Genomic DNA, 17,430 nt, shown 5'->3' on the forward strand with positions numbered 1-17,430 from the left:
GGGATTTCTTCTGCCATCAGAGGACTCATTGGCAACAGTTCTCTTCTGGGTTGCTCCTCCTCTAGATGGGCGCTGCCACCCCTCTGTCAATCTTCACATTTCCCAAACTAACCACAGGGCTCTTGTACACGATGTTCCCACTCCTGGGGCATATTCACATTCTATGACGATCCTCACCTGACATTGCTCCTCATTTCTCAAAATTTATCGTCATATTTCTTAATTGCCTCGGTTTTATCGGAAACCTGTCTGATCCAGTTTTGACCTCTGTTTTCCCCAGATGGGCTTTCTATGAGTGTATTGGTTACTGCTGGAATTGGGACTGAACCCCCCCCCCCCCCCCGGCTCAGTGCACAGGCTATCGTTCTCCCGCTGCCTTCCGGACTCCAGCCCCTATAGAGGATCCCATAGCACAGGATTTCCCTGTAGTACAAATATGTGTTCCCTATCAGATGGGACTGGAAACATCAGGGTAAGGGCAGTTCAGTTCCATCTGCTTGGATGTTTGCGTGTCTGTGGTGGAGTAAACGTTGATCTGGTTCGGCCGGAAGCATTAGGTCCAGGAACTGGAATACAGTTGTCTCTTCAGCATTTGGAATAAGGGAAGTCACGCAGAGAACCTAACAGGGCAGCTGCAGGGAGAGGGGAACTCTGCTGAGAAGAATAAGCTCAGCCAGCTCAACTCTATACTGAGGGCAAGGGCACCACAAGATTGCAGGAGAGCATTCCGGTGTGTATTGAGGCGCTCTGCTGGAATCTGGAAAAACCAGAGGAACTCTCTCCCTACTTCAGCATACTGGTAGGTACAATCACCCAGCAGTTTCTGCCCAGCATGAGGGACAGTCTGCGGTCCCATGACATCTCGACTAAGAGTGACATTGAAACTTACCCTGTAGGACTTTAGAGCAGACTGAGGTGCTTTATGCCAGGATCCTTTCACCGAGGAAGAGCTCACCATGATCTACTATGAGCCCTCTTCAATCTCTGCTTCCGCTTAATTTCCCATTTATGCCAAAGAGGAGACCCAGGGTAGCTGTAGTCTAATCGAGTGACCTGGTGGACTCAGAGGCAGGGAGGAGAGCAACTCCAGAGAGAGAGAGAGAGAGAGAGAGAGAGAGAGAGAGAGAGAGAGAGAGAGGNGAGAGAGAGAGAGAGAGAGAGAGAGAGAGAGAGAGAGAGAGAGAGAGAGCCCGCACCACACCAGACTGGAGAGGAATCATCAGCTACTGACCAAATTCCCAGAGCCTGGGTGGGTCGGGTCTGGCAGCCTCCTGGGGCAGGTATCACCATCCCACACTGAAAAGCGCTAATCCCAGGAAATACATAGCAGAAATAGAACAGCAATTATGTCTTAAGGACTATTTTCCTATCACCTTTGAGTCTTATTTTAGTATTTACATGTTTGCTAGCATTGATTCAATTGCTTCAAATAATTGATGATTGATTCAATTATTTGAGCTCTTATTTATCTCTACTCCACCACTTTTTAAAGTATTTTTGTTCTTTATTTTACAGCCTATGTCTTAGGCTACCTTCTTTAACTCTAATGGAATACCATACTGTCTACAAAGAACAAAGATTTATTTGGTTCACAGTTCCAGAGGTGCTTGCAGCTGTGAAGTCCTTGTGCTGTACTGTGCCATGGTGTGGGGCATCACATGGCAAGACAGAGCAATCAAAGAGTCCCTTCCATGACAAAACCGCTCAACTAATTACATCCCAAATGTCCCGCCACACCCCGTGAACATATGACTTTGGGGGTTGTATTTCTAGCTCATGAGTTCTGAGGACAAGTGTTCACACATCCTACTAACCAAATAACTGAAATTTTTATTGTTACCCTCACCCCATTTTCCCGGGAATAGCCATGGTTAACCTGTTTCTTCAGATAGACAGTACAGGCATCTCTATGAAAAACACCCCATGAGCCTTCCAAAGAACTCAGTGAAACCATGGTCATGAGTTCTCAGAAGTGGATGTAGACATGTTTATTATTTTAAAAGCTTGTGTTTTACAGAATATAATCACAGGAAATATTAAATAGTCATGTGACATCTTCATGACATTTAAATAAGTTTATCCTAGCTTCATCCAAGATACAAGACTGAAGAGCCTGAGGATGCAGCCCAGAGCCTGTTAGCCCCCCAGTCCTGTTTTCCTGCATTTGTTTAGATATTTATTAGGAGAGGCACATTCCTATTCATTGTAGTTGGCTTGGCCTGGTTTTGTTTTTGTTTGTTTATTTAGTTTTGTACAGTGAATCTGTGTCTGGCTCCTTTTGTTCTCTATATGTTTGTCAAGTGTGTTCATAATGTTGTGCTCAGCTATAGCTCACTCATTGCTGGTTACAAAGCCCGGTAACTTCTCCGTTTCACGGCAATAAGCATCATGTTGCTGCTAGTTTGGAAATATTTGTGTGTTCTGAATCATTGAGACATGCAGTTGAGTAACCTGAGAGTGAAGTCGCTGGGTTGTGAGTAATACCATCTTTACTTTTTTCCCCTTTAGGCGCTGAGGTTCAATTATGAACAATAAGAACCACTGATTTTAACTGTGCAGTTCCATGAGTTTGAACGATTGCATACATTTATACAAACAACCACTTCATGACTCAGTACTGCTTCCCCCATTCCAGGTCCATGCATTATAGCTCTTTGTTTATTTTTGAGACAGGGTTTCTTTGTGAAGCCCTGGCTGTCCTAGAACTTGCTTCATAGACCAGACTGATCTCAAACTCACAAAGATCTGCCTGCCTCTGCCTCCCAGTTGCTGGGATTAAAGGTGTGCACCACCACCATTCAACAGTGCACAATAGTTTTCATTACAGCATTTCGTATGCATGGAATCATGCAGTGGACAATATTTTCTGGTTTCAGTGCCTTTCAGATTTATTCATACTCTTGCATGAACCGTGAATTGTTTATTTTTTAAAGATTTATTTATTTATATGTATACACCGTTCTGTCCATATGCATGTCTGTAGACTAGACCAGAAGAGAGCACCAGATTTCATCATGGATGATTATGAGCCACCGTGTGGTTGCTGGGAATTGAACTCAGGACCTCTGGAAGAGCAGCCAGTGCTCTTAACCTCTGAGCCATCTCTCCAGCCCAGATTGTTTGTTCTTATCATTAAATACAATTCTACTAAAAAGTGTTGATCTATTCACAACATGACGGACATTCCAGCTTTTCCTACAGGGGTGACTGAGATACTATGCAAAAGTGACATCATGCAGGTTGAAGTCCTTATGAGAACATTTCCACCTCCTTAGTGTGAAATAGGAGTGGATGGCTGGGCTCCAGCACACATTTATCTTAAAGAAACCAAAAGATTGTTTACCAAAAACTTTTCATTCCCCCATGCCATTCTACCAATCTGCATTCTTGGCAATTTAGGATGATGTCAGCGTCCCTGGTATTTTGGCCAGTCTGGTATCCATAGATGGAATATCTCTGTGGCTTTAGTTTGCATTGCCCAGTTATGAATACCATCAACCATTTCACTTCTCTTCTTCAGTAAAGCATTAAAAAAAAAAAAACAACTTTTGTTAGGCCGGGCATGGTGGTGCACACCTTTAATCCCAGAACTTGGGAAGCAGAAGCAGGTGGATCTCTGTGAATCTGAGGCCAGCCTGGTCTACAGAGCGAATTCCAGGACAGCCAGAGCTGTTACACAGAGAAACCGTGTCTTGAAAACAAAAACTAAAAACAAAAACAAAAAAGTTTTGTTAACTTTTTAAAATTAAGTAGTCTGTACATGTATATTTTGGTCCTTTGGATCCTCCTGTAATAACCCAAGTACAAATTATACTTCATTCAGTCCGATCCCTTGAGAGCCTCATCAGTCATTCAACCTGTGAGTTCAATGAGACAACCGTGATTTTCCCAGTGCAGGTCTGGATTTGTGCCACAGAAGGGCCTTGAGGTCTCATAACGTTCATGGCTCCAGAGGAGCTACTCACCCAAACCTACCAGTTCTACCACATGCAGCTGCCCGCCCTTCCTTTCTTCCTTCCTTCCTTCCTTTCTTCCTTCCTTCCTTCCTTCCTTCCTTCCTTCCTTCCTTCCTTCCTTCCCTCCCTCTCTCTCTCTCTCTCTCTCTCTCTCTCTCTCTCTCTCTCTCTCTCTCTCAAAAGTGCATACTGGGAAGTGTGCCTCTCATAAACGCTTGCATTGTAGTGGGTTGGAACTCACCTTCTTGCTTGCCTGAAACAGGTAGGAAGTCTGAATCAGAAGAGTCACACCAAGAAACATCATCCTGAAGGGATCTTCAGAGGTTGAAGTCTTGATGAAGCTATCCATGCCCAGGTGAAAATAAGTTATAATAAGTTATATAAGCCTACAACTAAATAAGTTGTATTAAAATATTGGTAACGTATACTTAAAGCAATCACTTTCTATTGTACCACACATTTCCGTTCACTCTTTTTTAAATAATCATTTATGTATGTATTTTATGCATGCGTGCTCTATCTGCATGTATGCTTGTAAGCCAAAAGAAAGCATCAGACCCCATTATAGATGGTTGTTAGCTGCCATGTGGTTGCTGGGAATTGAACTCAGGAGTGCCCTAACTGCTGAGCCATCTCTCCAGCCGTTTACCGCATTTTTCTATTACCTGTTTTCTGAAATTGCATCAAGCTAAGCAAAAGTGTATATTCTGCTCTGTATCTCTCAAACCCTTGCTCAGTAGCTCCAGGTGACATCTTATAATTTACCTTTTCAGGAGAATTTATATCACAGAAATGAACAAATGATGCAAATCTGACCGGGGATGCTTATTTTACTTACCTACAAAGTAAAGGGAAATATGAATGATGCAGACTGGACCTAAAATGGATTGCGGCTACAGCCATCATTTAAGTTCAGAATGTGTTTCCTCCAGTGTTTGGGAGCAATCACCTGTTCAGTAATAGCATGCACATTGTGTATCTCTAACGAAAGGCATTCCAACACAATTCCCCCTTGTCCTCCCTGGAATTCATCAGCTTCTGTAGGAACAGCACCCAGCATTCAGATCAGAGCAGCACCCTCTTGTCAGGGATGGGAGCAAGCATTCTGCTGAGTCAGATGCAATCAGGGTTTATTCATGTCCTAATTTTGCAATACTGTTGTCAGTGATAGAGTTACAAAAACAGTGGATTTTGCAAGAAATAGCAAGTCACATTGAAGTCATAAAATAAAAAGCAGATAAATGCTTTCATTTAAAATGTTATTTCCAAACTTATATAAGAAAATGCTTTTTTTTTAGTTTTTTCAATTTTTTAAATTGCATTTATTTGTTCACTGTGTATGCACATTTGCATGTGGGAGTGGGAATGTAGTGGAAACTTGTGGGGGTCAGAGGGCAACTGGCTGCATTTGGTTTTCTTCTTCCTCCTTGTGGGTTCAGGGAACCACACTCAGGTCTACAGGCTTGGTGGCAAGTGCCTTTACCTGCTGAGCCACCTCACTGGCCCACGACATTACTAGTAGAATTTTTATGTTAGCTCAAGCAGTGGCACACATTTTAGTAAGGTTATAAAACCGTTTCTCATATTTTGATCCACCAAATGCCAATAAACAGTAATTTCTCACATTCTTTTTCGTGTGGAACAAGCGGAAACAGATACAGGAAGGAATCTTGTGACCTTCAGTCCGACAGCTGCTAATTTTCTGAAGATTTAGCTGACCACCAAGATGCTCTGAGTGTTCAGGAATAGACACCAGGAAATGCATGGCTCCTGCTTGAGTCAGCTCTGGGAGAGGAAAAAAAACCACCATTCAGATGGCTAAGGAAATGCCTTCCTGTAGGCTAAAGTCCAACACAGCAAACATGGGTACATGGGAAGTTGCATCAAGCGGGGTCAAGGAGATGCCTACAAGGCTCAGCCCTTGACAGGGCCTTCTCGGTCACACTTCCTGCTCTGGGCTTTACCCCCTAGCCTCATAGTTGTAAGAAACACCTAGCTACTGAGAACTCCAAACTCATGGTTCAGTTCAAAGTTCCTCCTGGCTCTCCAGGATAGGTTCCGACCTCCTGTCTTCATCTACTCTATTAAGGCCTCATTCTAGCACATGAAACATTGTATCTCATCTTTAAAGGCAAACAAGACCCACCCCAGCCCCTGTACTCAGCTGAGAAAAACTCATTCAGAGTGAGCAAAAGCAATTCTGTGTTTGCACCTTTATCTCCCTTACTCTCTGACTCGCTCTACCCAGTACCTATGTTTAGGGTACCTGCAGGAAAGCCGTCCTCATTCAGACTGCCCTAAGCTCCCTGGCTTTTCTCAGATCTGTCTCCTCACTGAAAAATGAGACAAGGTCTCTTAATGGCCTGGAATTCACCAAGTAGACTTGGTTATTTGACCACTGAGTCCAGGAATCTGAAAACAGGGATGGTTTTTTCACTTCTTGTTCTCAGTGTCAATAACAGCATCTAGCATATAGTACCTGGTCTGTGAATATTTGTGTAGCTAATTTTAAAATTTTACACAATTAAAATTTGAAGAATGTAAACCATAGATTGCTAGCCGTAGTGGTCTACAGCCTCGCTTTTCAATCCGTGGGTTACAACCCCTTTGGGGGTCGCATATCAAATATTCTGCATATCTGATATTTACATTACAACTCATAACATTAACAAAATTGCAGTTATGAAGTAGCAATAAGAATAATGTTATGGTTGGGAGTCATCACAACATGAGGAATTGTGTTAAAGGGTTTCATTACTAGGAAGGTTGAGAACCACTGGTCTGTAGCTTGGAATGTTCTCAGGAGACTTTCTATACTTGAGTCTGGGCATACGGTACTAGACTTCATTCTCAAAGTGTGAGAGAACATTTGGATAAACTCCACCAGGAAATTATGTGACCAGATGTGTCACCTTTGAAAAACCTTCTGGTCATAAAGTCTGGCATGAAAAGTTACTCTGGCTTTGGTTCCAAGGTTTCCAGGAGTTGCCACCACAAAAACTCCCTCGTGACCTGTTTTAATTACTGTTCTATGGCTTCGAAGAGACACAATGACACAGAAACTCTTATAAAGGAGAGCATTTAAGTGGGGGCTTAGAATTTCAGAGGATGGTTCATTATCATCATGGCAGGGAGCAGGGTGCCATGCAGGTAGACATAGCACTGGAGTAGTAGCTGAGAGTTCTACATGGAGAGGGAGAGAGGGAGCCATTGAGCACATGAGCTTATCCTAGCACTGGCTCCAAAGCCACAGTCAAATTCTATATATGAGTGCAACCAGGATAATAACCTTAAGGGGGGGGGTCACTGCTTCACCAGACACAGGTGGAATTTGGGGAACAAAATAATATGTCCAGCCAGTGCTATTGCCAGTCCAGGGCCATGGAGGGCTGGATGCTGTCCTAGGCCCCAGTCCCAGCAATAAATCACTAAAACGAATCACACACACACTTATGAGCCAACATGGAAGGGCAGATTGTCTTGAGAAACATGAGCATGAGGTCTTGGGTGGACCTCAAAGACAGTCACTGTTCACGTGTCTGTCATGGTCTCCTTTGGAGTCTATCTGAAGCACTTGATTGGAATCCCTCTGTGTCTCCTCTGACTTCTGTTTATGATAGCACAGAGCCCAGGTGAGCCATGCCATGGGTGGACAGTGCTGCCAGCTGTCCGTGTTTTAGCAGTGGGATCCGGAATCGGTGGGGCCCATCGCTCAAGAGAGAGTTGCCACTCTTCATCCCCACCACGAAGACACAGCTGGATTGCCTCGGCAGGACCCTACACTGATGCTGTTCTGTGGAGAACAGACACCCTTCTCTGCTTTGGTTTCCTTTAGAAGTGACCTGGCTCTGTCTCCCACATATCCCAGCCTCCACCACTCCAATTCCTTGCTTCTACCTGTGGAACTAAAGCAGGGTTCTTGTATTTCCTGTCTTCATTTCCTCATTTGTAATCATGATTCTGCGACTAACTGCCATACTGTCTCCTCATATTTCTGGACTACCAAAGCCAGGGCTGGGCAGTCCTGGTGGAGCCTTTCTTCCTTAGCACACGTAAGCAGATACAACCTTCCTACAGACAAAACTTTCATGTAGGGCAAACAAGAGCCCAGTGGCTGGGCAAGTACCCCCAGATTTCCAAATAAATCCTCACAGAGATGCTGAGGGATGCTCCCTCTGGTGCAGTGAAAATAAGGACTCCTGCCAAAACAATAAGAACAAAGGCATCAGGGTCTCCTTCCCCTTGAAATAACTCAGATGCTGCACAGAAGGCTGCAGGCATGGTTTTCAAATGCTAAGCATTAAACAAGGTAGGACAGTAACTGAGTATCAAGTAAGTGCTCCAATACATCAGCGTAAGAGCTGCCAGAAACGATGCCAGCTGAGGAGTCCAGGCAGAGTCGAGAGACCTTCCTGGGCTCATGAGACAGGGTTGAGCTCAGGAGATCGAGCTAAATGTGTGCTAGTTTGATTTTTGTCAATTATACTTTAATACAACTGTAAAAACGGTGTTAAAAGCACATTGTGAAATGTTAAATATCAGAAGCGACAAATATCTGATAATATCTAATAAATATCTCTAAGAGGATAAAGAAGCAATATGTCTTGATCACATATATATGTGCTTAACCATATATAAATGAATTGATGATAGATTGATGGAGGAGTGGCTAGATGAATACATAGATAGATAGATGCCGCGCACTGCGGCCCCCGTCTGCGCTCTATGCGCTAGAACCCAGTTCGTGAGCTTCGGGCAAGGGGCTGGAGGTTGAGAATACACACACAGAGACAGACCGACACACAGACCTTCAAACACTGGTACCAAAAAACCCCTCTTTAATAGCACCATGGAGACTTAAATACACTGCAGTCAATGGCCAACAGGTGAAAATCCCATCCTCTGATCCTCTACGCTAGGAACAGCTAGCTTTTAGTAACTTCAATTAGAAGGTTCTAGACAAGGAAGCACAGCTGAAGGCCAGGACTCGATTAGTCCCAACAGATAGATAGATAGATAGATAGATAGATAGATAGATAGATAGATAGATAGATAGATACAAAATCAGGTGTGAAGGGGGCCCAAGAACAAAGACAATATTATCATAAGAACTAGAGTAGATATTGGAAGCTAACACTGGAGTTATTAGTTTACCCTGTGCAAAGGTTAACCTCAGGTGAGTTTGGTTTATAACAACCTTGATTCTGTCTCCCTTTGGTTTTTCTCTACATTTTGTAGTCAGAGGATAGTTGCGATAAATCTTTTTCATCCTGAATCCACGGCTGTGGAAAGAGTTCTTTTGTAGATGTGATTTCTGTGTGAACAAGGAATGAGGATAATGGCCCCATGCCATGACAATCAGAAGAAGCTTTCAGGCTCTTTCATGAATCCTTTCAGCAAGGCCACAGGTCAGTATCTTGTGGACAATCGCCAGGCAGACTTCTCACTGCGTTATTAGCCCTGCTTCAAACATCGCTTAGACAGAAGCGTTCTATCCAAGGTCTCCTCGATCAGACCTTGAACTCCTGCTTTCAGAGAGCTCTGTATGGTCCTCGTATTGTGACGACTACATTTCTGTATCAGTGCTTAGTATTACTCTGGGTGTCCTAATGCTTCTTCAGTGAGTGAGCGAGTTTCTTAAATATTGTTTCTTAAATAGGTTCTGCTCAGTTACTGCCCAAATGTTCTGCCCTCAAAGCCAGGGAGGCTCCCTAGCCCCCACATGGGACTCTGTGATGGGCAGGCAGCTTACACCTTAAAGACAGTACACTATGCCTCAGGTCAACACCTGCGCCAGGCACTCTGGCTGCAACACTTTGGAAATAGGTTGTGCTTTGCTGGGGCTGCACTGATCTTGGAACCACATTCTGCCTTCTTGCTGAACAAGCTGTAGACAGGCATCCACTTCCAGTTCCTCACAGTGATAGCCTGGCCCTGAGCGATATTTTCCCACCAACCGAGAGATGCCAGACTCATCTTCACCCTGAAAGGATATAAGCTGATAGCTTATCTTGGGGTGGATGATAAACCAGAATCTAGCCAACAGGGCACACATGACCCAGATGGCTCCTGCTTTGAGCATTGGAGACAACTTCCTGGTACTGACCAGGTTTCCTGGTGGTGGTAAGGGGTGGTAGTGGGACCACAAAAACCCGTATCCCCAACACCCAAAGCCCACGTGATAACAAACTGAGCCATCCACTGGCTCATCTTGTGTGGTTAGAGATCACCCAGGGGCACAGGCACAGGAATAAATGGCCACTTCTAACCAAAGAAAGATGCCACCAACCTGGCCATACCATGAGGAGGTGAGTATGTTCACAGTGAACCATTTGGTTTCAATTCTTAGCTTGATATAACCTAGGCGCACCTGAGAAGGGATTCTCAATTGAGGAATTGTCTAGATTGGCCTGCCTGAGAGCATGTCTTTGGAAGATTGTCTTGATTGTTACATAAGGCCCAGCCCACTGTGGGCAGCACCATTTCCTAGGCTGGGCCCTGAACGATATAAGAGTTAAGAAAACTAGGGCTGGGCGGTGGTGGCGCACGCCTTTAGTCCCAGCACTCGGGAGGCAGAGGCAGGTGGATCTCTGTGAGTTCAAGACCAGCCTGGTCTACAGAGCTAGTTCCAGGACAGGCTCCAAAGCCACAGAGAAACCCTGTCTCGAAAAACAAAACAAAAAAAAAAAAAAAAAAAAAAAAAAAAAAAAGAAAGAAAGAAAAGAAAACTAGCGAACAGGCTGTAGATGTGTTTAACTCTCTACTCTTAACTGTGGATGTGGTGTGACCAGCTTCTCCAAATTCTGCCTTGATTTCCCCTAAATGATGACAGACTGTAACTTGGAATTGTAAGCTAAAATAACCCATTTTTCCTAAGTTGTTATTTGTCAATATATTTTATCACAACGATAGAAATAGAATGAGGACAGTCAGCAGGACTCTTGTTCCTGCTCAGGCAACAGAGCGGGAACTTCTACCACGATCAGGTAGAAGATGATCGTGGCTATCTGCAAAGGTCTCTGTGCTTCACAGCAATGCAACTGAAAAAGCTGGAGGACCCAGAAAGACCATTGCAGCTTCCACCAGGAGCAGCTCTGACCAGCGGCAAATTAGCCCTGTTTTCATCTGACTGACTCAACCAGTCAGCAGTGCCTTCCCCAAATGTGCCCAGTTTCGACCTCTGTCCTTTGTGGCTCATGCCTGGCTAAACTATTGGCCGCCTGAGGCCTTTATTGAGTCTATAGCCCCTTCCTTTAGGATCATTGACTAAGTTATTTTTTCTATTGCTGTAACAGACAATATGACTAACTCATAAAAATTTATAAAGGCAACTTATAAAAGAAGGCATTTGCCGGGCGGTGGTGGCGCATGCCTTTAATCCCAGCACTCAGGAGGCAGAGGCAGATGGATCTCTGTGAGTTTAGGGCCTCCCTGGGCTACACAAGATTGAATCTGTCTAAAAGAACTCTCACAGAGGTGATCCCAGCACTTGGGATCCCACGTCTTTTATCCCAGCATTAGGGAGGTGGAGACAGGAGCTGGTCAGAAGGAGGAATATGAGGCAGGAGAGACAGGAGCTCAGATGAGTCTGAGGATTCAGTCGGAGCATGCATCTGAGATTTTGTGGAAAAAGAATTCAGTTTGAGGATTTTGTAGACATAGTATACCCCATTCAGTCTGAGGATTTCGTAGAGGTAAGAACTAGTGACTGGCTAGTCTGCTTCTCTGATCCTTCAGCTTTCACCCCCTAATATCTGATTCTGGGTGTTTATTATTAGAAATAATTAGAAATTGTGCTACAACATACCTTCTAATCCTTCCCAAACAACTCCATCAACTGGTGACCAAACATTCAAATACATGAGCTCATTCAAACCATCACCCTCATGATACAACAGATTACGCAGATGCCCTCTCCCAAGTCAGTGTCTTGAGAGACATCTGGCTCCTGTACACGTCAATAGCTCTCATTCCTCTCATCAGATGACTTTCTCTCTCTCTCTCTCTCTCTCTCCCTCCCTCTCTTACACACACACACACACACACACACACACACACACAGCTTTGTGCAGACTTCTTTGCTCTCTGTTCTGTGCTGTCTCCGCGATGTGCCTGCTGGACCAAAGACATTAAGCATGCACATTGTATAGTAATAATCCCCTGCCTTCTTTCTTTGTTTCATTATCTTTGAGCTCCCCATTTCAATATCCCTACTCACACACTCCTGGGATTCCAGCACTATTCTTTTTGTTTGTTTGGTTTCTTTTGTTTTGAGATTCCAGCACTAATCTTTTAACTGCTGTGCCATTTCTCCAGCCCCAAGGATGTCATGTTCCAGCACTAATCTTAAAGCCTGACAGTTCTCCTAACTTAAAGTGATATAAATCTTTTAAAATAGATGAGGAAAAGTACTTCTCTTACATCTGCAGAAAAGCAATTAAATTTGGATCAATAAACAGTTCTTACAGGTCTTCAAGGGCACATCTGTACACCCAAATTTGTATAGCAGTATTCACAGCAGCCCAAATATCCGTGGAAGGATAGGAGGAGGAGCAAAATGCGGCCCATCCACGTCATGGAATATTATTCAGTCTTGAAACAGGATGAGATTCTGACACCTACTGGATATTACGCTGAGTGAACCAGACACGGAAGGACAAATATTTTGTGGTGCTCCTAACATGAGGGCCCTCGAGTTATTGAGGTCATAGAAACAACGTCAAAGGCTAGGGAGAGGATGGGGAACGAGTGTTTGATGGGAACTTAGTTTCAGTCTAGAAGATGAGATGGCGCTGCAGGCAGATGGTAATGACAGTAACATTCTTAACACCACCAAATCTCACACTTAAATATGATTAAAATTGTTGTTGTGTGTATTTTGCCACAATAGTTTTTGTTTTAATTTCAAAAGGCAGTCCTTGTCCTCAAGGGTCAATTGGGTGTGCTAGAGAAGAGAGCGGAACCTTGCTGGAGGCCCCACAAGGGGGCTCCACTTCAAATGAATGAATTGCACTTTGTTCTCATTTGTGGGCTCACACTACAAAAGAAAACTACATCAAAGATGCTGGAGTCGAGTCCTCTCAGATGCTCATTGACAGTCTTTGATATTTCAAATGGACTTATTGTTGGCTTCAAGTTTACATGTTTTCTTAAAAATCCCAAACAAAACAAAAGAACAACAACAACACAATCCCACTGTATTCAGAGTCTCTAAACATACAATAATGATTGTAACTGCAAAACCTCTTAATTGCAAACTGGAGCAAATCCTTCTGCTGCTCTGGTCCAGGTGCCTTCTGGATGATGGTACCACAAGGCCTCATTCCAACACACAGGGTACTAAGAATTGTGTGTGAGCTTGAAGCCTCCAGTCTGTCCCCAGACCTTGGCTCCACCCTTTAGGGAAGGTGCACCCTTGGCCTCTGGCTCCATGCTGTGCTCAATGGCATTTGCCATCATCTGCACAGATTACAGTATTGAGGTCTCTTAGTTCCTGGGGCATCTGTTTCTTGGTCTGTACTTATCCAAACTGAGGGCTTTGTTTTGACTTGCCTGTCTTCCCTGTTTACTGCTGCCAAAAATTGCCTATCCATGCCATGGGAATCTTGCAAGTGCCCTTCCCAGGCCTTCTGTACTAACTCAGGGTCCTTTCTGTACCTTTAAGGTCTCCACTGCAGAACCTTCCTCTGTCTCCCAGGATGAGCTCTCTGTGCCAAGCCTAAGGAGCCCTGATGACTACACAGATCTCAGTCATGCTGCCTAGTCATAGGAGAATTCAGAAGCCCCTAAGGTGTTTACAAAGACCTCCGAAACTTGAAGCCATTAGAAAATAAGAGACTTACAATTATTGGGCAACCTTCCTCAGGAACAGGGCATGGCCTAGCATGTTGGGTGACCCCCAGCTCCTCTGAGTGCTATCCCGTTGTGCTTGGCAAGACTGAGACCAAACAGGTTTCTCTACAAAACACTGGGTCAAAACCCAGGAAACCAGGAAGTCAGACAATCTTGAGGATGACCCATGGCCAAGCAGGGTCATCACCATGTCCATCACCTACCTAGATGAGGATCATCCTTACCAACCCACTGTCAGCCTCAGGGACCAACCTCAGCATCCACACCGCCTCCCTACCTGGGTTCTCTGCAGAAGAAGTCACAGGAGGGCCACCTGTCCCTAGAGATGATGTTCCTCGTCCTCCTGAGACCTCTAGGACTTCTGCTGGTCAGAATAGAACGAACCCTCATGGGCCACCACCAGGCATCTCTATTCTGCCTTAGCCATTGGCTTAGTGGGCAGTTTTGAACACATCTGTGGAATTCTAGAATACGCATCTGTTGACCCATTGGCCCCATGAGACACAGGGACAGTTTGTGAATGTTAAGTTGGAAATTCCAAATTCATGGCCCAGAACTTCAGATAAAACAAAACAAATGATTAAATAATGAATAAATGAATAAAGGGTTTCCACTGGGGAAACATGGAGGGGAAAAAGGCAAACATGGATGTGCACAAACAAGCTTCCACGTGCTAAGGTGGGCTCACACTGCCAGATGCCCAGGACCCCAGGCTGGCTTCTAAGCTCTGTCAGTACCTGGGCGGACAAAGGACCCAGAACTGGCAGTAAACATGCATTATACCTCTTGTCCTGTGTGATGCCTCCTCACCCACAGGCACATCCTAGCCAAGCTCAGAAGGGAGATTCATCAGAGTGGCCTTCCTGGTGCCACCACCCTGTCCTGAGCCCTGCAGCTATGGGCTGGATATCAGCATCCAGGGCTGGCCTTCTGTGTCACTAGTAGAAGTATGAAACTGATCACAGGTCCTCTCTTTGCAAGAGGCAGGACCATGGGTGGATACTGTACCTGGGCTGCTAACCAGCAATTTTCAGCTTCAGAACGTTGTTTCCAAAACAGCAGGCACAGGTCCTGCTTTCTCCATTTGGCCTAACATTATCTTATGCCCAAGCCTGCTTGTTAGTGAAATGCCTCCTGCAGGGTCATCCCAGACCCTCCATCACGTAAAGGGCTGTCTTTTGTGGATCTCTGATAGTGACCCATCTTCTTTGGGTGTACGGTTGGTGCCTGCTATGTACGAGGTCATTCCTCACTCAAAGAATATCTATGAAAGGTTGGTTGTTGTGGCATAGAGTGTTTGTTTAACTGTATAAAATGTGTTGCATTTGTTTGCTTTGCAGAATAATTGTTTAACTATGTAAAGATGTATTGTATTTGTTTATTCTGCACCCTGGTCTACACAGCAAGACTATTGTCTCAGAGAGAAACCTAGCTGAGGGTCTGCCTATCTTGTTCCCACAGAAGGCCTAGGTGTTTGATCTGTCCCACATTTTCCTGCCTGTGGTCTTTCTTACACTGCTCCCAGCATTTCATTCTGAGATGCATATATCTGTTCCTCTGCATGATGGGACTCTGGTAGTGAGCTCTAATTTCTCCCCACTTCTATCTCTTGCCATTTTTTTCCTGACTGGTTAATTTTAATTCCAGAACATACTGCTCCTTGTCTAATTGTATCCTTTCCACAATTTGGTACAAGAAGCCAGATTCTCTTCCCGTAACAGCTGGTGATGACACATTCCTGTTCTAAATGACTCCCAGGATGTGTGACTCATTTTTAAATTCCACTTTATGATGAGGCAAAATTAATAGGAGACCGGTAAATGGAACAATCCCACTTTTCCTTAACCATCCCCCAGTTGCTATAGAGACGTCAGCTGGTGAGTCCAATGGTCTCTGAGCATGCTTGTCTCTCCTAGGTGCAGCTTACAGGTGTACCTCATGGGGCGCTTCTCGCAGATCTGTCTCACAGGAGCTTCCTACCTGCTCCCTCACAGTTATGCATCACAGAGGTGTGCTACAGATGTTTCCAGGTGTGCCCCACAGGTCTGTGTTTATGACTTTATTGAGTTCACCCCAATCAGAGCCCCAAGGCACCACTAGTAGATGTTTAAGAATGTGAGATGGTGTTGGGACTATCAGAGTTCTTATCAACATGAACTTAGGGCTCCTCTGGGGATTGCTGAGTTCCGGACACCCCTAAGCCAGTATGCCTACAGGCTCCACGTTGGATGCATTAGGGTCAGAGTTAGTGAACTCTGAGCTAAACTTGTCCTGTGACCACTGCTCTGCCTGTGGTTTCCCCTGTGGTTCGCACACCTGTATGACTTCCTCGTGATGCTGCAACAGGATGATGGGCCTCCAAGTGGAACAAGGTGACCTTGCGGACATTTCTGCCTCATCCAGCCATGATAACATGCCGTGCCTCTTCCAAGCCATTCCAGGACCAAACCTCAGCACTACAGCATTTGCCCACACACCTGTCCCTGTCCCAACGTCCTTCCCCTGAGTCCCCAGTCAGAACGCACTATTTTTAGGGAAAGAGAGAGACCTACAAGCAGATTCCTGAAAGGAAACTGTACATGACTCAGCAGAGGCAAGAATTTGTGGGTGCAGGGCCCCATTACGCTCAGCTAAGCCCAGTGTACACACACAGCTGTGCAGTTAGTCAACCTCCCTTGCCTGGGAAACTGCAGGTGCCAGCACAAAGCCAGAGTTTTATGCTGAGAAATCATTAAACACGTGTACACCTTGTCAGATGATAAGAAAAGTCAAAATTACAAGCAACCCCTTTCCTGGTGGAAAGTTTAGTGATACATGGAAGAGACAAAATGAACGCACTCCCGAGTAGTCCCCAGAGTGTTATTTCTGGTCTCACCTGGAACAAGGCCCAGAAGTTCTTGCAATTAATGCATCCTGCATTCTCATCTTTGAGGTCAGGTTAGATGCTCTAGGCCAGCTCATACAATGGGCAGAGTCCTGAATCCTTGGGCATCCCTCTGCCCATCAGCATCACATGTTCTCATGCTCAGGTGTGCACACTTGTGTAAGGCACCCACAGACTCTGAAATACCCTTAGTGCTTAGCGCATGAGGCTGGCCAACAGCAGAGCATCTGGACACCAGAACTGAATTTCTGAGTAATTCTTTTTATCATCACCATGACTACACCAACACCAGGAGATCTACTAACAATTGAATGCACTCACCCTCCCCTGATACACAGGTTTTCCGGTCCATAAAACAGTGCTTGCAATGTAGCAGTGAGTGGATACAGGGCAAGAATCTAGCAACACAGACAAATATGCCTGAAAACTAAGTTTCTAAATTCAGGAAAGTAGAAAACACTTTCACCCATCTAGCTCACAAAACACTCTGTGTAACTCTATCGCATAAACTTTATGAACCGAGTTCAGGGAGGAGCTAGTCCAGAATCAAGGCAGAGTTTCTGGAGAGGACATGTGCGCCCCGGGGCCTGTTGACCGGTGACATGGAAAAGGAAAGTCCTGAATTTATAGATGGCAGCTGTTCAGCTTGAGCCCCCTGCCTGTGGCAGCCACATGGTTACAGAGCGATATTACTCCAAAGCTTTGTCCTGCATAGCAGGTTCAGACCAAGGAAAGAAA

Source organism: Alexandromys fortis, unplaced genomic scaffold, assembly GCF_014885135.2.
Source record: "Alexandromys fortis isolate MF-2015 unplaced genomic scaffold, M_Fortis_MF-2015_v1.1 scaffold_87, whole genome shotgun sequence".
Lineage (NCBI taxonomy): Eukaryota > Metazoa > Chordata > Mammalia > Rodentia > Cricetidae > Alexandromys > Alexandromys fortis.